The sequence below is a fragment of the Camelus dromedarius genome, chromosome 25, assembly GCF_036321535.1.
Source record: "Camelus dromedarius isolate mCamDro1 chromosome 25, mCamDro1.pat, whole genome shotgun sequence".
In the NCBI taxonomy this organism is placed as follows: Eukaryota; Metazoa; Chordata; class Mammalia; order Artiodactyla; family Camelidae; genus Camelus; species Camelus dromedarius.
Window position 1 is genome coordinate 27,900,909 of NC_087460.1, and position 25,100 is coordinate 27,926,008.

Consider the following 25,100-nt stretch of genomic DNA (forward strand, 5'->3'; position numbering starts at 1 on the left):
CATCAGTTCTACTCTTTACCTCCATCCTGATTCAACATTTCTGATCTTTTACTCTTTGATTTTCTCAGCATTCTCCCAATCTTAAATAGATGAAATCAAATGTCTGATTGTGATGCTCAGTCACCAGTGAGAGCTACGGCCTTAGAGCCGACACTTCTTATATTCAGGGACAAAATATTGACTTATTCAGAACCCCTATTGCACCTCTATAGTCTTGCTGCTAATAGACACTCCATAAATATTTCCTCAGTGATTAAATCTTTATAGGCCTCAACACCAATAAACAGTTGCCTCAGGGCCCTAATATCTGGAAAGTCAATAGGAAAAACCTAAAATAATGTATTATATTTAGTTGATTGCTAATTTTATTTTCAAGACAGTACAGAAGGGAACTGTGGATGGGGGAAGAAAATTTGTAGCACATTTCTAAAATTTTGAAAATTTTATGGCTAGTGCTAATTGACTGTAATATATTGTGTGAGAATAATAATCACAAGGTTTGACAACCTGTAGATGATGAGCACTTTTCAGTCAGAATGTACAAGGCAGTGAATATCAGGTGTGATTACACCAGACTCCAACAGCTGAATTTCAGACCTGTATTTAACCACAGGTGTTTGTCACAATCTAAAAGATAAATTCTGTCTGTTACAATGTGGCCAATTTTAAATTTAAGTTTGTTTTCCCATTTCATATTATGTTTGTACTCACGGTTCTAAATTACATGGTCTCCACATATTAGTACAGTTTAAATGTGGTTTTCTATGTACTATACATTGCTTTGATATACAGTGACATTAAAGTCATTTCCTTTCTAAGTTTGATTATGTCATTATGCTTTTTACTTTGTAATATTGTGAAAACTGTTTTCCTAGCTTTTTATGTGCACACAATATATGTTTATAAAATAGCAATAAAAGTAATTTAGGCTAGCTTCTAATTATTGAAGGTCACAGAAATACTATTTTCTAAAAATGTATGTGATTTTCTAAAAATTATGTTAATTTTTTACTGGCCTATTTACTTAGATATTTAATCTTTCATCAATAAATAACACAGTGAAATATAAATTAAATATATAAATTGAATTTGATAGATACATTACTCTTAACACTTTCCTTTCCTAAAGTAAAAAATTTCATGTATCAATTCAAAGAAACACAGCAAAAAACGAAATGTACAGGAATTAAAATTCTTATTTCAAATTGGTAGCAAACAAAAAGTGAAGCAACTGGGTTATTTGCTAGAAAAACTACCACCAGGCGACGCAGCTGAGCCCCGAGCCAGGAGTGGCCGCGCGCTCCCGCTCGTGCGCGCCGCGCTGGGTAATTGGGAGCCGGATCGCTGCCCTTTGAGCCTGGGGTGGCTGCCGTGGGGCGCCAGCTACCAGCTGGGGTGGGGGCTGGTTTTCTCGCCGGCCATCGCGGAAGGCCGCTGGAGAGAGGGGAGGGAGGACAGGGGGTGGGAGGGGCGGGAGGGCAGCTGGAGAGCAGGGCGAGGAGGCGGTAAGGGGAGGGGAGGGGCCGCGCGAAGCTGCGGTCAGGACGGGAGGAGTGCGGGGAGGCTTGGGACCAAGAGAGAAATTAACTCCAGGACGAGACCGGAGCGCCCCGAGCCGCGGGCAAGGGCGGCGTGCCTGCGCCCGAGCCCGCGCCGCCGCTCCCGCTCCAACGTAAGCCCGGCGCGGGCGCCACCATTCAGCGATGCGCACCCCTGTCCCTACGTGGCTGCGATGCCCAGAAAGTCGCCCAGCCGGGATTCGGACCTGGGCAGGGGCGGCGGGACCCGTGGCGCGGGGACATCCAGCATCAAGGCCTGGCGTGGAATGGGGAACTGCCCACGTGGCCGGCCCTGGCCCCGGGTAGAACTTGCAAGGCAGGTTGGGGGCTCATGTCCTGGCACACGGGCCTCAGTGCAGGGCCGGCGAGTATCCGGGGTCAGAGCCCGGCTCCCGGAGCTGGGGCTTTGGGCTGAATGGGCCCAGCTTGGTGTCCAAATCAGAGAGAGAAAAGGTCTCCAAGCGGGATAGATGTGCGTCCTCTGACGCCCACCCGCGAGTCCGAATTGGAGTGGGAGTGGCTGGCGCGCTGCTGGTCGTGCCAAGCACGCGGAGTCTAGAGCCCCAGGCGGGGAGCTAGGAGACGTGATCGCCCCGCGGGAACCCCGCTGCCCGCGGGCATCCCGGGATCTGAACCGTGCACCGCATGCACTCGCAAACAGCCCCCTCCCCCGGAACTGGAGCTTATTTCCCTTCCTCGTCCCCCACCCGTGACTGCAGAAAGATAAGCTTCAAATTTTCACTCCGTGTCTCAAATGTGCCTGAAGGAATTTAACTGCACGAGTGAATAACAGCATTAGGTTCAATTTCTTTTTAATCCCTGCAACAATCAACTTTGAGAACAACAAAAAAAGAAAACTAAAACCAAAACTATGAAAATTCTATGTGACAATATTATTTGATGGTACATGTGCTTAGTTAGATTAATTATATTTTATTTCACTTAAGAAAACAATAATATAAATTTCTATTAACATGCGTAATAAAAATATCACTTACTTTTACAGAACTATTATTCAAAGTGTTTTACATATGTGGAGTCAGAATTGCCATGAAGCTGATGGAATTTGTTTCCGAGCCCCTCATTTGTACAAGCCTTTCCAGGGACCTGAAAACAATCCTAGAATGTGTTTATATGGTCAGTTATTTTTGTTAAATTTAGAAATATATTTATAATTGTGATTTTTTCTTATTCTAATTAATATTTTATTTTGTCACTGATAGTTATTTATAATTTGCCTTCTATTTCTTAAGTACAGCCGCTTCAAAATGGACAGGCTTTAAAACTTAAAGGGTTAAATAGCCTTGAGCTGTATTAGCTATATGAATCGACTGCATTAATTTGTTTAATTAATATGACAATATGTTTTACACACAAAGAAACAGGACAGGAAAGTTAACTAACTTCTCGATGAAGGCTGTTAAGTTACTGATATAATATTTAAAACAAGGCCATCTGGCTCTTAAGTTCATGTTCTGAAAGTCCACACTATAGACACAGATATTAAAACAGATAGAACTCCAGACTCTGTCATATATGTACAGAATGCAGTATGGCTCAATTTATGTAAAATCCCAAACAGGCAAAAATAAATGGCATGTTTTACAGATACATACATTTACAGTAAAAATACAAAGACTAGCAAAGAACTGGTTAACATAGGACTCATGGTAGGTGTTACCTCTAGAGAAAAAGGAGAATATAGTGGGGAAGAGCCTCCAAAGGCTTCAAGTATCTTTGCCATCATATATTTTTAAATGATTATTAATTATATAGTTATCAGAGTATTATTTTACTTTAAGTCGTATGTAACTTATAGATACCCTCATGTGTGTAATACATATAAAAATATTCAATAAAAAATTCACATATTTCAAAGTATATAGGTTCCATTAAGTATGTGTAGAAAATCCCAAATCTGTTTTTTATTACTTTAAATAGACAGGAACTGTATTTTTTAATTTAATGGAATAAAAATAAAACATTAAATTTTAAGCTATATTTTGGCATATTTCAAAGGAGGAACACATCTTTGTTTTGGTTTCATCAAGAAATATTAATAACATAGTAACCAAAAGCACCTGGAATCTTGGTAACCATGAATAATTAGTGATTTAATCACATGTATTACAGAGACCTGGTTCCATCTAAGGATAGATACATGGAAAGAGTGTCATACTTATCAAACCATAAGAAGAAGCTGGGAAATCTGCAAAATCACACTGCTGCTGAACCCATCAGAGTGCTGACTTTGAAGGGCTATCATGAGGGTAAAATTTGAGGAACGCTGGCATGATCCTCCAGATAGATAAGACACTGGCAATACCTCACCTGTCCCAGAGCACTGGAAGTGGTAGGCAGTTAGATAAGTAGGGGCACCAGGCAGACAGGTGGAGGAGAGGGAGGATGTTCTGGAAGATGGTGGCATGGCTGCCTCCAGCATAAAGGGGCTTTACTTCTAAGTGAGTGCCAGCAAGAAACCAGTTAGAACTAAAAGGCTGGAACTGCATGGTAGTGACAAGGAGCTAACTGGACATGACCCAGTGCTCATTGTAATATAATTAGCATTGCAGTTCAGGCCCCTTCATGGGTTTTTCTGTGTTCATCATGGATAAAGGCATTCACAAAAGGGGACAAACATGACTGAGCACTCCAGGGTCAAGAGCCATCAATCAATCAAAAGACCACCTCTAATTGAGGGTACAAGAAGAGGGAGCAAAGACCATTGCTGTCTGCACTTGGATCAGCCTGACTCCTGTTCTTGGAGGGGTACTTCAGCTTTCCTAATAAAATCTTTCACTGCACAATGCTTGCATCTCCCATGTGAATTCTTATCTTTTGGGTAAGTCAAGAACTCGGGTCTTTTCCTTCCCCCTTTTAGGGTAACAGAAGGAGACAAGTGGCCATGCAAACAGATACAAAAAATATCAACTAACTCCTTAATGAACTGCTCAAAGCTGAGCACTCCCAGTTGGGAGTGTATGGAGTCCTGGGAGCACAGATGGTCACAGCCCCTTCTCCATGGACCTCACTGTTTGCTTGTGAAAAGGCCTGGGGGTAGGAAAGAGTGGAGAAAGGCCCCCTCACAGTTGGTGTGTTCCTGTTGCCCTGGGATGGCACTGCTGAGGGAGAAAACAATTCTTAACTGGTTGCTTTCCCCAGTGGAATAATGTCTTAAGATGCTGAAAATAAAGGGCAGTAAATCCTGTCACTTTCAGCCAGTGAAAACTCAGAGTTTGGTTAATGGAGACAGGCAGACATCCTCCTAATTTCAGAAAATTAAAGTTTTTTTTTTTACCATGGATGGCAGGGCAGGATCACCAAGGAAACTTGGCTCCAAAGACTCAGAGACACGTGAGCTACCTAAGACTGATGCTAAATGAAGAAAATGTGGAAAGCCTCTTTGTTCCTCACCACCTGGAGTAACCAGGACCAAGAAAAAGCAACAGCAGACCAACCCCCAGCAGAGGGATAAGAGCACACAGGGACAAAGATGCAGGGTCACAGGGAACATCTACAACTGAAGGTGGACCGAGCACATTCCAGAATAAAACTCAGTCTATCAGTGTAGCTTCTGCCCTAACCACAAGTTGACACTGAAAGAACCTGAGGTTGGCCATGCATGGCAGGTAATTGAAACAACCAACAAAACAGAAACACAGCTCAGCTCCTCAATGAAAACCTAGCAGGAAAAGAGGCATGCCTATTTCCAGACTTAAACATTATTTACTTAGGTTTCTGATCCCCTACATGGAATATGTAGATTTCAACTAAAAGTTATGAGACCAATGAAATGGAAAGAAAAAAAAGAAAAATCCACTATTGAAAGATAAAACAAATAATAGAATTGAAAATCAGACAGGGGATATAAAATCACTATGATTAATACATCACAAGCTCCAATGGAAAGACTTGAAGACATTCATGAATAGATGGGTCATTTCAGCAGAGAAATGGAAACAATAAGAAAATGTCAAAGAGCAGGCTAGGAATAAATTTAAACACATGCCCAGCAAAGGAGATGAAGAACGTCTTTGACAGGCTCATCAGTAGAGCTGACACATTCAAGGAAAGCCTTGGTGGACTTGAAGATAAGTCAACAGACATTACTCAAATGAAAATAAAAGAGGAAATTCTTGGAAAAATTTAATAATTTAAATTTAAAAGAACAGAGTATCCAAGAGGTGTAGGCCAATCAGTCTGAAATATATTTAATTGAAGTCCCAGAAGGAAAAAAAAAATAAAAGAATGAGGAAAAATATATTGCAAAATGAATGGACAAGAATTTTCAATAAATAATTAATTAAAAAACAACCTAGAAAGAAATTCATACTGCTAAAAGCCAAAGATGAAGGGACGCATTAAACTCTGTCAGAGAAAAGTACATGATCATCTTTAGGAAATGGGGTGTCTCCCAGGTGTTTGAGACCAGGTGGAACCAGAATAAAGTTATTCATGTGCCTAAAAAAATGATGTATAATTTAGAGGAGTGAATGATCTGCCAAAGGGGTGAAGAGAAATCAGAGAAGAGAGGTAACAAGGTCAGTTAAAATAAATTATGCTTTTCCTGGCAAGAAGTTGGATCACCCAGTCATATATAATCTACAAATCAATCAATCAATCAATTAATTAACTGTATGAATGCATATAAATAACAAATAAATACAATTTAAAATTATCAGATTCTGATGCTATTATATATTCAAATGATAAAACAAAATATGTCTTGGTATTTGTACTCAAATAATATTCATTTCTGATGTTTTTTTTTAATGGAAGTATAGTCAGTTTACAATGTATCAATTTCTGGTGTACAGCATAATATTTCAATCAGACATATACACACATATATCCCTTTTCATATTCTTTATTATAGGTCACTGAAAAATATTGAACATAGTTCCCTGTGCTAAAGAGTATAAGCTTGTTGTTCATCTATCTTATACATAGTAGTGTCTGCAAATCTCAAACTCCCAATTTATCCCTTCCCACTCCCTTTTGATTTGCTTTTCAATAACATTTGCTTCTTTCTTTCAATGTAATTTCAATAATTACCTTTCCAATATCTTAGGTTGATTTTAATATTCTACTAAGTTGAGCTTAATATTCATTGACAGATATTTAAAATTTCATAGATTAAACTGACAAATAATACTATGCAAAATGCACTCAACTTTACTACTGTGAATCATGTCTTGAATCAGAAGAGCTCTGGGACCCTGAAGGAAGCAACACATCAGTCAAGAACTAATCCAGAGGCAGGAACCATGTGGTACCTTGAATGTGGACATTTTAATTAAAAGTATTAACTATAACAGGGACTCTTCTACTAAAGTGTAAAGGGTCCTATAAAAAATCTAGGAATAACAGATAAAATAACAACCAGATCTCCTAGAGATGAGATCATGAACCACAGGGAGAGACTCATTTCCTGAAGTGTGGAGAACACCTAGAACTCTTTTTAGAGGGTGGGTATATCTATGGATCATGAGAGAGTGGAGAAGTTCACTGAGGCCACAAGCCTCCCAGGGAGTACAGGAAGAAAATTTTAATAGGAGGTACCTGCTGAAAAATTCCCACTAAGAAGCCACTGTGGAGTTGCTGGACAAATCTACCCCCCAGGACTATAATGAGCTGCTTATAAGTCAGGTACTTCTAGAGTCAAGGGACTGGAGGAGCTGTGTCTTCTGCTGAGCTTGGAAGTTGACATGGTGCAGGAGCCTGCCTAGGAAAACACAGCAGACTTGGAACAGAAAACCCTTTCTTACTCTAGTGTCTCTCTGGTACTCTCTACTAACAAAGCATGCCATCTGCCACAGGAGAAACACCTACAGGGTCCAGGTATATTATTTCAGAGCAGCCATTTAAGGGTGGTTTTCAGCAGAGAGGCAATGCACTGATAACAAGTATATTGCATTTTAATGTCTCTCAAGAAAAATGCATCTGGAAAAAAACATGGTCAGCTATCTGGTCTAGTGTGAGCCACATATTTTGCACTACACACACTTGCTATTCTAAGTATTTGCCAATAATATTGGGAAAGAAAGAGACAAGACAGAGAAAACATTCAAAAGCATCCCAGAGCTGGTTATGTCAGTGTTTTCAATTTGTGAAATCTCATCAAGCTGTAAAGTTAAGTTTTATGCACTTGTCTTATCATTTTTATATTTCAATAAAGACTTTTAAAGTAAAGCATATATGTGGCAAAGTTTAATTTCTGATTATGTAGCACTCCATAGAACTCATGTATTTAGCTGTATTGGCACATGGATTTCTTTATATTTCAATTGCCAATTCAATTGCAAGGACTTTGAATTGAACATAATTGTATTTCCAGGCTCTCAATAAAGATGTTTTTTAAATTGAAGTATGAGTGTATTTTGGAAGGAAAGACTTGTCAATCATACAAAATATGTGTTTTCTTTGACTTCTTAGAAGTTCCTAGTTTACCTCTAACTGAAAGTTATAGCCATTATAAATGCCATCAGGAAACTAGTAATTATTGTATGGTAATTATTTTATGGTAAAAAACCAAATGACCCTCATTTCATTCACTAAGTACTTTTATTTTATACTGAAGTGTTTTTGACTTACAATATATTAGTTCAGGTGTACAGTATGGAAATTCTATATTTTTATAGATTATACTGCATACAAAGCTATTATAAAATAGTGACTATTTGCCTTGTGCTATCCATTAGGTCTTTTTGTATCTTGTTTTATGCATAGTAGCTTGTATTCCATAATCCTCTATAATAGCTTTGCCCCACCCCACACCCCTCTCTCCTGACAACCAACAGTCCATTCTCTGTATCTGTGAGTCTGTTTCTGCTTTTTATATCTGTTTCTTCATTATTATTATTATTATTATTATTATTATTATTATTATTATTATTATCATTATCATTATCATTATTATCTGTCTTTGCCCTTCAATGGAGAATCAGTCCCTGTCTTAGAAGACAGGTCTTCAACAGTATTATTAATAAGTGAATCACCTTTTGTAGTAGGCCAATTTCATTCATGGTCTCATAAATTCTTCTCTAAATCCTGTCATTTACTTCGTAATTTTCTGCTCTTCCCTTTTACAATGGACTTTTCTACGTTGCAAGCTCTGGTCAAAGCAATGTTAGCAAGTGTGATACAAGCTGAAAATTAATTGAAGATAGAAGAGTGCACTTTTGCTTGTCCTGTTGATGACATGACCTACTCTCTTTTGAATCCTCACCATCAACCTGAGAATGAGCTGAGACTAGCTTCCTGGCAGCTAAGAGACCCCATCAAGCAGGGTTAAGTCACCCCAGCTGAAGCCAGCCAAGTCTGGTCAGTTCACTACTGACACATAGCTTATTATACAGGAGAGAGAACCTTCAGCGATGTCAGTCCAACTCAATTCAGATTAGCAAGACCTCCAAACTGAGGCAAAACCTTGCAAAAAATAACAGGTAGATGTGATTTTAAGTCACTGTATTTTGATATGTCATGGGAAAATATCTACATAGCATAATTTTTCACTTCTGGCAGAAGTTTTCTCTCTCACTCAATATTTTAAAATTAAAAAAAATGTTTTTTGTTTCCTTAGGAAATATTATTCATAGCACTCCTCTTGAGTTTTATGCATTGACAAAGAATGAAGAACCAGAAAAAGCACTGATATTCTTACACGAGATGGTCATGTGAATTTATTATAGTTAGAAAACATTTTTCTTCATACCAGCAAGAGAAATTGTGAATCTAAATTTCAATATAACTAAGATACAGGATATTATGTACTATGAACTTGTAGGGTTCCTCGGGAAGAGTTAAAAGTGTAAAGTTAAAATCTACAAGTGTTGAGTCCACCAAATGAGAGAATTGATTAGATTACTATATTTTATGAAGATGTGTGTGTGTGTGTTGCTCAGTGATGCCATGTGTTGGGCTCAACTGTGTTTAATGAATCAAGAGAGAATGAGGAGCATTGTTCTGCTAATTGCACACACCACAGCTAAAACATACATCATACTGCAAAACAATGACCTTTTTTGTTATATTTATGCCGTCTGTCTGTTTTGGAGATAAGAATAAACAAGAATTTTAAAAATGAAGAGCACTAAAAACATTCTCTAAGACAATTGTTTTGAGAAATGTTTATTGAGCACCTCTTCTCTACCAGCCTCTGTGAGTCACAGGCAAAGACTGCCTAACTCTTCTTTCAGAAGTTGGATTTGGAAGAAATAATTTCCTTTTAACTAATCACAAAGTAAAAGATATAATTGATGTTGAGGACCTGAAAAAAGCCATCTGATTCTTATTCTACTTCTAATCATAAATAATTTCAAATCTCCAATTTGATGTTTGCTTATATAGCAAAGAAGATATTTACAGTATTCTTGGATGATGATTATTTCTCATCTCTAAATGTTTTTCTTTTGACCTATTCTTTCTGCTTCTTTGAGTTACGATGATATTATCTATCCACATGTGCACAATAATTTTCCCATGAAAATTATGCTTCTTAGACAAAACCTATTGTTGCTTGGGGTAACTTTACAGTACTTCAGATCCAATTATTTATTTAGGCCATCAAGTGTTTGAAAAATAAAGACTTAGATTTGAAACACAATTTGGTCACTGACTGGTTTCAAGAAATTGGAGAAAATTATTTCCTTTCTCTCTCAGCTTTGATTTCCGTATGTACAAAATTGGAATTAAAACATTTGCTCACTTTATCTCACAGATAGGTGTAAGGAGAACATAAAATGCAGTTTCAGAAAGAACTTAGTAAATTACAATGAAACATGAAGCATATTCTCTTAATGATAAGGAATTAAAAGTTCATACATTGACATATCTGATTTCTCATGCACTTTAGATTTCTAAAATGGGGGTAAACCTGTTATGGTTGTAAGGATGAAAGTTTTATAATTACTTCTAGCCATTCATTCCAATATCATATCCCTGTATACTTTGTGAGGTTGGTAAATTTAAGATGTTCTGGGTTCCCTTATAAGTGAAGCTGCATATTCTTGCTTTCTCAGGGAAGGACTACTTTTCTAAGGGTCTCTTTCATTTTGGCTGTGAGGGATCAGACAGCTTCATTGTTTAGATGATAGCTTCACTTTCAGAGAAAAATAAGAATGAAAAGAATAACTGGAAATCAAGCTATTTTCACAATTTGGAAAATTTATACACATTTCTAAAATCATGAAAAATCATACAGTAAAAAGTCATGACTCTAAATCTTAAAAGAGTAATCTAATGGGTTTCTAGACTGAATATATTATAATGCCTCTCTAGGAAATCATTAGTACATATCACTAAAAAATATTTCATATCTTAGGTTAACAATTATAAGGGGGAGACATATGGTACAATAAAAGAAAATGTCAAGAGTGTTTTTTTTTTTAGAGTTTTAAATTTTATATCAAAAAGAATATCTGATTGCCTCTCCACTTTTATCTCCTGCCATCAGGCTTGGCCCAAAGAGGCCTCATCCAGACCCTCCAGCAGCCCAGGATCCTTGGTATCTTGTGGTCCTCATATATGTCACCTAGGATACACTTTCTGGAATATCTCCTACATATCCTTGAGACATTAATTCTCTTCTGGGATAACATATATTAGTTCCCCTTTGTAAAATCTATCACTTGACATGTTGTTAAATAATAATTAAAAAAAAGTCCTATGTTTGTGGTGAATATTAGGTTGTAACATTCTGCTGAATACAATCCTCACTGGTATATTTTTATAATTGTATAATGGGTATATTTTTGCTGAATATCTTTCAGGTTAAGAAATATTATGTTGCTTTAATTTCCTTAAATCAAGTCACTTGTATATTAATACCTCTTCCTTATGTGGTGAGAAATATTTATTCTATTCAGCCCAGTTACTCAATGGGGAGCAGTTTCCTCCTCACTGGCATTTTTACATTTGACCCTTAGGGACTTTCACTGGCTGGTATGTTAGACAATGCACTCCCCTATGCACAGACTCGCTCCCAGATACATGATCTATTCAACACATCAACCTTAGGTCTCTGCTCATTTTGAAAGCATCCAAACTAGTTGGCTTATGTCCTATTACTACTATCATTCACATAGACAGAATTGAGTTTGTCAGGCTCCAGGACAAAACCCTATGTCTAATTTGAGTCCAGCCATAGGCAATTGCAAATGATTTACTTGAGGAAACTCACAGGGGAAAGCGGCTCAGCCCAACCAGACTCAGTGCCCAGCCAATGGATTGCAGTCTCACAACCCAGGGCCCCTTGTCATGCATGCCTTTACACTTACCTCAATTCCTGGCCCAGGCCCTCCTCTTGGAGGCTTCATCATCAGGATCTCACTGCAGAGGAGGCTCTCAGGCACCTCTGCCCAGATAATCTTATCAGAGACCCTTGAAAATATTTTTCCCTGTGCTATCCTAGCCCTTACCCTTTGGCTTCCCACAGACCTCAGGTCCAAAGTGACAGGAGCATTTGGTTTGGGGGCTCCCTGGAAAGTAAGACAAATATTTTCACTGATCCACCTGACCATTGCCTTGGGCAATATCCTGGGGGAATGTGAACCACCATGGGAGATGGCATTTTCTCCTGTTTAACCTCTAACTGTGTCATCTCAGCAAGTGACTGTTACATTCATCTGGCCTTTTGTCTTGATCAACTACTTCAACATCTGACAGCTTACCTCTATTTAGCTCAGTGAGCTCTGGGCAAGACCCAGAGGTGGTGCACAGCAACAAATTCTGTGTGTAGTAATAGGGCCAGAGCTTAGGAAAATACTCTATGAAAATCATCATTTCGGGCCATACAGCTGTCTTTCATTTATACCCTTTTGCCTTTACACATTTTGGAATACTCTAATTCTAAAATTTGAATATTAAAATTAGTTTCTCACTATTGTCCGTTTAAGTCCAGAATAGCCATAATTCCCAGGACACAATGCTTCTCTGACTTTGAGGAGGAGCGTTACCATGGTCTCTCACTCTTTGCTGTGTAGGATACAGTTGTAAGAATAAAACAGAAATTAACATTTATTAAACAATCCTGTCAAATGTGTGATAGGAAAACCTTCTTTCTGTGTTATCCTTCCAAGCCTTAATCTCTCCTGTATCTTAAGTCAATTGCTCTCTTTCTGGGTCACACCTGCTACATTGCTTCTGTTTCCTGTTTGTTCAATATTTATGCTAGTGGGTTTTTGACAGCATTCTCTCTTATGATCTTCCCCTCCCCACTACTCCTCTTCTCTTTCCTTATTTTTTTGGGTTTGTGTTTTGCAATTGTATTGATTTGTTTGTTTGTTTATGCATGTATGCTTTTTGATGGAAAGGATAGTTCATCAACTTCTGGCCACTCTGCACTGTTACATAGTGTGAGAAGTTAATGATAATACAATGGGGAAATGGAGAATGTGCACACAATCAGAAAAGTGAATCTTGTGTCACTCATGTTGTCATGCTTTATTCCTTTTGACACTATATTTTTTATACTCTGGAATTTGCCATGCATCAGTGTTTCATGCAGATTGATTGGGTGGGAGAGGTGCAGGGAGAGAGACACCATTTGTACCCTTGACTCATACAGCATGGTTCCTTGACTCTGTTGAGAAATTCCAGATCCTTTTTTAAAGTAAAAACATTTTTCCCTAAGGGAAAAACTAGATTTTAAAAGGAATAAAATCAGAAGAATATATGTCCTATGGAAAAACATGATTGGCAGCTTCAGGTTTAAAACAAGAAAGAAAAGAAAATAGTAGAACAAAATGTATGGTTATCCATATTTTGTTTTCTAAAACTGAGTTTCATACTTGTTTCTATTTATTTACCATTCCCAAGTTTGAAATGGAGAATATAGCTAGTCTCTTAAAATATTAATTCTCAAACACTTTTTTAATATTTTAAAGAAGAAAACATTTTGAGTTTATTCCTTTAATAAACTTACAACAATTAATTTTTGAATGTCTTAAAAATAGCTTTTAAATGCATCTGAAACTATATACAACATCAGACATGTTATTAGGATCTGATAGACAGCATAATATCAATAGATGAGAAAGTACATCTGCAACCCTTCTTGTCTTCCTTTATGAGTATGGAAATGAGTTACTGTCAAATATCTCTTTTCAATTATCCATTTTCAAATATTCATTGTCAATTGCTCAAACTTTTGAAATTTTCTGGTTTTTTTTGATTTGTAATAAATCATAATTGTATCAGATCCACATTTTTTAAAAAGCAACTTCTTTAGAAAATAGTGTTCCCAAATTTGTATTCTAACCAAATAAATTAAACTGACTTTTTTTTTCTTTGATGTAGGGCAGATCTCAGAGGGTATTATGTCCCTTTGGAGAATTACTGAGGAATAACACTGATAGAAATTGAATACTGTTTGGAAGAAATCTGTGAGAATAAGATTTGTAAGAGGACAATGAAACATGTTTTACTGCTGCGTTATTCAGTAACCATTTGGTTAAAAGTGACATTGATTCAAACTAGTTTAAGCCATAAAAGATTACTTATCAGTCCATACATTGAGAAGGATAGATACTGTGATAAGGGAAATAAGAATTGCCACGGTTCTTAGTGAACTGAAAAAAAAAAAATAATGAGAGACAGAAAGTGTGATATAAGCAAGATTTTTATTAGTAAAGTAAAAAGGTTAAAAAGAGTACACTCCTGAGAATCGGGAGCATGCCAACCGAAAGGAAAAATGCTTATTTCAATTGAGAATGGATTCCAGGTTTCAAATATGTCACTAGCAACCTGTATCATTTTCTGCATCTCGTTTCTGACTTCTTTCTGAGACTCCCTCTCTTCATCATTATGAATGCTACTCATAGAGTTCCAGTTTAACAAATAACTTATTTTTCAGGACCTCACATGCAGAGATATCCTCCTTTCCAAATTCCACCTTGAAAACTCCACATATGTCTACTTCTACCACCCAGAAAAAAGAGTCAATCAAGATAAATCAAATTAATCAAGCAATCAGGCAAACAAGCAATCCCAATTCTGTCTTGCTTAGCTTAAACCACATAATCATCCTTAAACCAATTGCAATCTGTGGAAGATACATTCTAACTGAAATGTTGGTCTCTGTGTTTTGCAGTGACTCCTTCTTGACAAATTATCAAAACTTTAGTTGTGAAAATTCATTTTGCTTGTTGGTTCTGTGGGTCAGTGATTCATACAGGGAATGGTGGGGAAGCCTTGTCTGCTTCACTTGACATCTGCCAGGGCATCTCAGAGGCAGGGGTCTGAAGTAATCTGAAGTCTCTCTCACTCATATGTCTGCAGGTTGAAGTTAGAAGGAGTTGGATAGCTTAGGGACAGAATAGACAGGAATTCTATGGCATCTCTCCCTTACTTCATGTGGTCTCATCACCTGACCTCAGTATGAAGCTTAGGGTAATCAGGCTTTTAATGTGTCAACTCAAAAGTTCCAGAACAAGAGATCCAGGTGGAAGGAAGGTGCATTTCCTTTTTCTTAGAGTCAGAAGTTATACAATGTAACTTCTGACACATTATATTCATTAGAAATGAGTCAATAAACCAGTCCATATTCCAAAGATTTATATATGTTGTGAGAATTTGAGAACATGTTTGAAACAACCTCAATGTACCTAACTTTGGGAATGGTAAATGACACATTTTGATAGAAATTTCCACAATGTAGAAGAATAGATAACCAAAAAAAAAGGGGGTGTATGTGTTTGTTACAACCATGTAAGAAATAAATACATAATAATCACAATCAATTTTAGTTTTAATGGCCAAATATTCTATAGATATTATCTTATTAATTATAATTTGCTATTACAGTTCTAATAAAGTTAACAATTATTTATATTATCTCTGAATTACCACTAAGCCTTGTTCATTGTTAGAAATTTTAATCAATCTTTCCATTTATGAGTATTAATTTTCCTTTTTCTATCAATTGGTTAAAATAGATCTTTACGATTTTTTTTAAGCAAAGTAAACAGGTTCAAATTCTTCGTGAATCCTGTTTATTTTAAGTGGATTTTATCTTGAAAAGGAATATCTGATCATAAGCTTTTATTTTCAACATTAAACTATGGATGATGTTGTGAGTTTATTTTTTCTTCTATCATTTTGAGTTTCAAAAGAAAATGTGAGGAATATGAGTTTGTTTATTTGCTATTCTTGTTATGAAGCTAACCTTTATCTTTGACTTTTCTGTTATGTATTTTATGGGATGAAGTTCCTTCCTCTCTCCTCTGTGTTTACATGTAGGTATCTTAAGAATTATATTACATATACCATAGTGAGCATTTCATTACACATTCAATGATTTTTAAACATTTTTTATTTGTCCAGAAAACATATCTACACTATAATTTTGGCTACTACTTCTTCCCTTTTTGTTCTGTTCTATCAGTAATCACCAGTAATCTGCATTTTAGAGTCACCAGTTTACAGATTCTATAGATACGTGCATCTTTTTTCTGTTAATTTTCATCTTGTCCTGTGAATTCAGGGAAACCTTTTCAAATTGTTCCGCATGTCACTTAATCAATAACATTCTGAGAATTCAAAACAATTTCCCAAACATTTTCCAAATTATGGAATAGATAATTTTCAGAATTAATATCCTCCTTTAAGTGTTTTGTATTTTGTTCAATATATTTGATTCTGCACTATACTTTCATGGCTCACAAGTTGGTAGTAACTATGTTTTTCTTGTAATATCATTTGAATTGTAATCCCTCCAACATTGTTTATGAAGAGGTGGGTTATGTTAAATTGATCTCTATCCTTCTGTCAGTGCCACACCATCTTGAATAATGTAATTTATAGAAAGTTTTGAAACAGGGAAATGGGAGTCTTCTACCTTTGTTTTTCTTTTCCATTTTTGTGGTATCCTGGACCCTTGAATTTCCATATAAATTTTACAGTTAGCTTATCAATTTCTGTGAAAAATTTAGGTAGAATTTCAATAGGGAATTCACTGAATCTAATCAGTCTGGGAACTACTGATCCCTCAAAAATATTCTTTGCCAATTTATGAATATGAGATCCCTTTCCACTTATGTAAGTTTATCTTAATTTCTTTAAAAGAGGTTTTACAGTTTTCAGTGTACAAGTCTTGTAGTTCTTTTGATAAATAGATTTTAAATATTTTATTCTTTTATATGCAAGATAATAAATGTATGGAATTTGTCCGCTGCTATTGTATAGAATTACAACTAATATTTTATACTGATTTGATATCCAACAATCTTGCTAAACTCATTTGTTACTTCTAACTGTGTTTGAGTGTGTGTGAAATCCTTTGTAATTTCTGTATCCACTCACATGTCATCTGTAAGCATATGGAAACATTTTTATATTTGGCAAGGCATAACTCTCATGTTTTCCTTTAGTTCATTAAACATGATTTACTTTAGTTCTTGGGAGATATTTGTAGAAGTTGATATAAAGTCTTTGTAAAATGTATCCCAAATCTAAACTTTCTCAGGGACAGTTTCTTTACTCTTCTTTTTTCCCTACTGTGTAGCATAGTTTTATGATTCTTTGCATGTATTATAAATTTTTTTTTTGAAAACTGAACATTTAAAGTAATATAATGTGGCAATTGTGGAAATAAGATTTTTGTTCTTACTGCTTTTTTTTTTTTTTTGGTACATTTCCTGAACAAATCTGTAAAGTCTGTGTTCTATATCACTTGTCAGCAGAACTATCTCTTTATTAGCTTAGTGGTCACCTAATAAGTGCACACATTTTACTTAAATGAGATGTTCCAATAAATCTCCTGGATATTGCTGAGGGGTTTTATGTGCATGTTAGACACATCTTTAATGCTTCTTCAGTTTACAGCTATGCTTCATCTCTCACTTTGGAGTTTCAGTATCAGCCAGAAGTGAGATATTTAGACCTTCTCAGTTCCTCCTGGGCTTAAAAACTGCTCTATATTTGACCTTCCAAATTCTCAGGAATATATCAGAGCTATTTAAAACCCCCTATGGATGTCCTATTTTCCAATTTTTCCTTTTAAGTCTTTTGGTCATCTTCCCATTTGCCCCAGTTGTTGTTATTGGCTCAAGCAGTTGTGGTACTAAACAATTATGGCTGATGGTCTTTAACATGTGTCCTGGGGTAAACATTTCCACTTTACATGCTGACTCATATCAAATAAAAAGCAGCTGTTGAATTTGGGTTTACAGGGGGCTGTCATGCCAAATAATAATAAAAAAAAAAACTGTAGAAATGAGGTTATATGGGGTAGTCCAAATCTATTCTACCCTATTGGGACACCAACTTCAGGAAGTGCTTCATATTTGTTTATATTTAAATAGATACATAAAAGTACTTAAAGAAAATTATACTATTAATGCAATGAACAGAGGGTAGCTATTTTAAGATTGTAAATGATATATAAATTTCTGTAAAGGTTAAATGTACTAGAAAATTTTATATGTTTTTTTTTTTTTGGTATTAGCTTCAGGTATGCAGCATAGTGATTCAGTATTTTTGCAGATTTTATTCCAGTATATGTTATTACAAGATATTAGGTATAATTCCCCATGTTATACAGTAAATCCTTATTGCTCATCTATTTTATATATTGTAGTTTGCATTTGCTCATTCCACATTTTCTTAAGATTGACAATAAGACCAGGTCACCCACTATCACTACCCAAATCATCATAACTTCAATGAAGTTTAAATTATAATTCTTGACAAATTATTTTTAGTAAATACTCAACATACATACACAAGAGCATCTATTTAATAATAGTTCAATCATTTTTTAAGAAAAGAACCTGGAAGAATTTTCCTACCTGAGATGTCATATTTTAAAGAAATAAAACAATGTAGTATAAACATCACAGTAAACAAATCAGCTTCTTGGAATAAAATAAAAATTTTTAAAATAGAAATAAAACACATATGAATGAATCTATTCTGTGATAAAATTATCACAAAAATTGGACAAAGTGTGGCTTGTTTAAGGGAAGGTGTTGGAAAAACTGAATCATGGAGAAGATTATAACTTTGGATCTCTACTTATCAATATACACAAAGACCTATATGGGAATAGTAAAATTGTAAAGGTAATAGAATAAAATCAAGGAAACTATATGCACCATTGTGTTCAGTAAGGGATTTTAATAAAGCATTTGAAAGCACATATACAAGGCCAAAAATCAAAAATTCTGTTTCAGTATTGGCAAATTTAATATTGTTGTTCAATCAAAGGCACAGTTGAAAAATAAACTGAGATGATAGAGATATGAAGGTATTTGTAAAATTAGTATCTGAAAAATATTTCACATCTATACTATACAAATTCATATCAACATAATATAAAACAATAGAGACCAAATGAAAAGAGGACAAAGCTCACTAATAAGCAAAGGAAAGAGGGACCTCTGTACATATTCTGTACATGATATGTCCTTTAGTGTATATTTTCAAGATGTTTATTACACCATTCTTTGTGGAAGCAAATAATTCGAACAACCTTTGTGACTGATTACTAAAAATAACAATGCAAATGTAGGATATGTGTAATACATAAGATGCCATAATAGGTAGCAAAACAAATATGTATAAACTAGAGGCCCCCAGAGCATTTTGATGGATCTTAAAACATGAAGTTGAGTAAAAACAAGAAGAAAAATAGAATGTCATTGTATTATCATTTCTCAACCCCATTTATGCATGTAAACAATGAAGATATGCAAGAAAAATACATTATACTTAAAAGGATACATATATATTCCACATATGTGTGTAGACACATATATTCAATTATTCATGCCCAAAACATTAGAATATCTCTGTTGGGGGAACTGGGGATGTTGAAAGCATGTAGAAAGTAGAATGGGGAAATATGTACTTAATTCTTGCACTAAAAGTCTGCAATATTGAGAGGAATAACAAAAATAAAGCTATTCTAACCTAATGGGTAAAATTTAAATCTTAACCTGTGATACACTGGTTATATAATTTACCTCCTACAATCTCTTTTCACAATCAAACTATTATTTATATAACAAGTAAATGTTAATTTCCTGGATGCTGACACCCAATATCTTGGATGTGTTTTCCTATAATATCAACATAATAAAGAAATCTAATTCATGGTGTTGTTTTAAAGATTACATGATTTAATATGTGAAAATGTTTAGAACAATGTTTGAGACATATTAAATGCTCAGCAAAATTGCCTTCTTGAAATATTTGATTGTTTATATATATATATATAAACAAAATTATAAAATAAATAAAAATACATGTATACTATACTATGTACAATTTTTAGAATAAATGATATTGCAATGTTATTTCTTCATTATCAAGTGATTAGAAATCTGAATTCAGTATTGTTTCACTTACTTCTAAGGCTTAATGGTAGTCTCAATTTTGAACTTGGTCTTTGAAAAATTTAAGAGTCTTATAGTTAAATATGAAGATATACATAATATATTTAATATATGAAATATTTGTAAATAAATGTATATATACTCATTTAAATAAAAAAGTAACTGATTAGATCACACAGCAGAAAAACTTAAAAAGAGACCTGGACTCTTTTGAATGTTAATTTCCACATTCACACATCCTCAGAAATTTTGCTTTATTTCTGTGTATTCTGTGATGTTTTGGGCATTTTTCTCCTCTGTGAGTCACTTTCAACATTAGGACAGCTCATCTGATGAGTTAAATATATATAGGAGTTCCTAAAATCCCTATACTACTCCAACAAGCCCAATATTCTGTTGTTCTCATGAAGTTAGACAAAGCTTCTTTCCTTACTGCCTTAGTTAAGTGTTCTCAATGTCACGTGACCTGGATTAGATTTTTGTGATCATCTCAGAACTGAATTCTGTGGCTAGGAGAATGGGAGTCCTTCACGGAGTTTAAGATTAATCATTCCCATAGAACTCAAGTAGAGAGTGGAATGGGAATGCCATTTCACAAAAGAAAAGCTGAATGCTCTAGTTAGAATTCTAGGGAGTGAGTCTTAAGTAAAGAGCCAACAAATCGAACCTTTAAAATGAATACACAATAGTTCCATGCATTCCCTCTAGAGTCTTCTTCTTTTTTTTTTTTCTTATTATAAAGGATTATTCAAGATGTGTGTCTCCATTTAATCTGTTTTCCTCATGTTTTTAAAGACTTTCCCAATATATCTAAGTTCTTGGCTTCTCCTTATGACATTTCAGATATTGACAAATCCATTGGTTTCATTTGTTCATATTGTTTGTGGAGTATTTAGAGGCTCTGCTGTAACAGACAAAAAAAGAAGAAGAAGCACATATATTTTCCTGGAAAAAAAATCTGTCCTACAAAGATATTCAATGTTGTATTTCTTTGTTATTCTTTAGTTTTAGACAAACAAAACCAAGTGCATATAGTTTGATGAAGTCTAACTGTGAAATTATCAGGGTCAAGCTAAGGATATAGGTTGGTTGCATCATCTAACTACATACTCAGTTTTCCCTACAGTGTAAGCATAAAATCACTGATGCTGACACTCTGAAAAGGCCCATCAACATGATGCTGGAGATATGCCTGTGAGGGAACCAGGATAATTTCAGAGGATGTACTATGCTTTTCTTTAGAGGCATGATATATATTTGAGAATGCTTTCAGAGAATGTGTATAAAGAAAGAAATGAGTGTAGGGCTTTTCTCTCTCACCTATAGGTGTCAGATTGCAGAATAAACACAAGCAAAAAACCTCACATTTGGCGGATTGAAAGATTGTTTAGATAAAATAAAACATAACAACATAAATAACCATAATAAATTTATCTCTGACCACTGAATAGCAAGGATTATATTTTATCTAGGAAACTTGGATTTTTTTCATGGTTAGTCTAAGCTGCAAGTGAATATTTGATGTTGCAACGTGTAACATGAAAAGCACTAATTCAGCTTGTTTTGCTCCTTTCACAAAGTATTTAATAAATAAAGAAGGTACAAAAATTAGAGGAGCATATCTCAGTACTGCAAATTTTGCTGTTTGAAAATAAAAGTTAAAATATTTTAAGGTACAGATTTTAAGCCTTAGGCCATAGTTTATAATATTCAAGTGTTAGATACAAACTTTCTACATCCCAGAAACAATATTGTAAGGCAAAAAAGTCCATCAGGAAATTTTCTAGAGAATCAAGCACAACAGGCCGGTACATATTGTTAGATTTCAAATAACAGAAGACTCCAAAACAATTTGCATTTAACGGTATGTATACTAATATTTGTATACAAGACATTTAGAGACAGGACATCATGAAACTTTGTTTGTTGACATGCAGTGACATCAAAAAAGACCCAGTTCTTCCCATCTTTCTTCTCTGCCACCCTGAGGGTGTTTGATTTCTCCAGCCCTCAGATGAGGCTAATGGCTGATGAACAGGAAGGAAGTTGTTGCATACTGAAGTAGCCAAGGTGGGTAAATTCATCCTGCAGTAATAATTTCTTTTTCTGAATATAAAGTCATTGAATTTATCTAGAACAATGTCCACAAGCTGGGATTAATAGCCCAGTGACCTGCATTATCAAAAACTCATGAAAGTGATCCCATAGTGCCTTGCACAGCCAAATAAGCATATGAAAGACTGGGCTAGACTAAGAATTTCAATGAGATTTGTGTCCTGAATGGATGATTTGTTTTTTCTTCACCCAGCAGGGATTCCTACAGAATTGAGAATTTTCTTAATAAATCTGAATAAGATTAAGAAGCTTTCTCATCTATTGTGATACTGGAGGACATGAATGTGGCCATTCTTTGATTCCTATGTGTTCAATTCTGCTTTACAGATTTTTTGGCCGGCAAATTTTTGAAGCTGGCTTTACTTGTTTTTGTCTGGGTGTAACTTTTCAAATGTCAAATCTGTGAGTAAATTTTAGTCTATTTTGCTGATAGAAAATTTTACTTATTTTATGTCTTGATGATTTCATTAGAAATGTAGAAGACTAAGCCTGTGGGTGGGAAAACACATCCGATTTCAATATGTTTTACTCTTTACATGATACCATGTGTTTCTATTTTATGCATATGGACATTAATACATTAAAAACATTTTGCATCAATATGAACATTTTGATCAGCTGTTTTATCTTAAGTTACTTTATAGAAAAAAAATGAACTGTCATTGATGGTAGTACTATAGGATATGTAATTATTGCTATTCATATAATTCCTTAAGAGGAAAAGATAACAAATTATTTTAATGAGTCTCCCAGACATAAATTTGTTTCAATCTATAAACTCATTTATGTTCTTGTGGTATACCCAAATTAAATTGTCATTCTCTGATATTCTCAGAATTGTTCTTTCTTTGTAAAGTAAAAAACATAACACATAAATCAAAACAATTTCTTTACTCAAGTGTTATAGCACTTCCAGGAAATTATTAACACTTCTGGCAAACTTTCTACTTATGATTTTAAAAAACAATATTATTATTTTCCATTCAATATGGTAAACTCAGACATCACTATATGATGATGTGCAATAGAACCACGAAAAGCCTCTTATCTAAAGAATCTTATTTAAAATATATCATAATTATTTTATCCAAACAATTGCAGCTATCACTACATAAATGTATAAATGTTTAAAATAGTAAACTCTAGAATAAATTGCGTGGATTGGAATTCTGGCTCAGGCATGTTCTAGGTATAATCAAGTAACTTAAAGACTTTATGCTTTAGTTTCCTTATCTGTAAAACTAAGGATTAAAATAGTACTTTCCAAATGAGTGATTATGGCAATTGATATTACAATATAGGTAAAAATACTCATTGAAGACATATTATTTTAATTATTAAATATATTTTATCTTGAATATATGCATATATATGAAACATAGGATATATATTTGGTCTTTGCCACCAATTTCTGACACAGAGCATCTAAATCTCTTGTAATTTCCTGGATGATGAGAATATCTTTTGTTCTAATGAGTAAATTCTTGGTGGGCTTTTCGATAGCTTCAGCATCAGAGCTGGTCACCAGAAAGACCAAGCCATTATCAGAAGTTTGGAACTTTCAGCCTCATCCCCTGTTCTACAGGGAGGAGAGATAGGCCAAAAATTGAGTTAATAATCAGTCATTTCTACATGTATCTCAGCACCTCCCTGTGTCTCACGGCTGACAGCTTTTCCTTTTCTATGTGAAGAGAAGTGTTTCCTATGTTCTGTGCATTCTCTGAAAGGCAGAGAAGGGCTCCTTGTTTCCTTTTTTTCTGGACAACTACTTATCATCTGCTTCTAAGCAAAGATCACTCATGCTATTTAAACTTGAAAAGATTCAGTGCTACTATCTTTAAGGTGTTAATAAGAAAGAAAAAAGACAAAGATGGAGAGCACAAAAAATAAGCAAAGAGAAGAAAAGGAAGGAAAGGAAAGGAAGGAAGGAAGAATGATATACGGAAAATGATAGGCGACAAAAATAACATTTAACATTGTTTTGTTAGCTAAACTATAGAATATAGGATGCAACAGAAACATCAGAATTCTTTGATATGACCCTTTAACATCAGGTGAGAAAACTGAAGAACTGCTGTGCTTGGTATCCTTGAGTTCATTCATCAGTGTTTATTTAGTGCTAATAAAAGTCAGGCTTTGGTCTAGATGCTAGAACACAGCAGTAAATAAAAGAAAGTCCCTATTCTGGGGATCTTCTTAGCAGAATTAAGATTCTTGTTCTGATTTCCAATTCCCAATTACTCTGCCTACCTCATTACACCCATGCCCTAGTGAAAGTGACCTCAATGATGCCATGATCCTGGTGTGTATTTTTGGAAGAAGTGGTTACATTTAGCTTTTTAACATGCTAAGAATCTCTGGTCCTAAAAGTAATTATTTAAAACATCAAATTATTAATTAGAAACTTATTTCCATAACATGTATTCTACTGAATGTGTGCTGGCCTCACTAAAAAAAGAATAAATGACTTGTGGTTGGTAGATAAAAGCAGCAAAGGGATCATTCTTAGAAAGTTACATTATTCTTTGTTTATGTTTCCAGTCTTTTAGTGTGCCAGTTATTCTGGCAAACAAACAAACAAGCAGCACTTAAATGTTGTTACAACACAGAAAACATGCTTAGGAAAAGATAAAGGCTATATTAGAGGGGATTTTAAAATACTTGGAAATATTGCAGATGGAAAACAGATAGAGGAGTTGCAGAAAATGGTACATTTTTACTTGTCTTGATTGGCATAGGTAGAGGAGTGTAAATTGCTTGGGGCCCATCAAAACATGGCAGGTGACTCAAAGATGCCCCATGTGACATTGTACAAGCTAGACAATTTGTCTTTAGAAGCCTCTTTTCATTTTTGAGTTTATCTTTGTTTGGAATCATATTGTTGAATTATCACATTTTATAGTACATTCAGTATGCACTTATGTAAAATATAAACATTATTCTGCAAAAAATGTTAATCATTTTCTGAGAAGAGATTAAAAAAAATGTTTAAGAGCTTTGTAGCAGGAAAGCATAAACTGAACAGTCCTATGTCAGGGAGGTCTACAACCTTCTCCTGGTTTTACCTTCTCTTCTCCTTTATCAGAGTCTC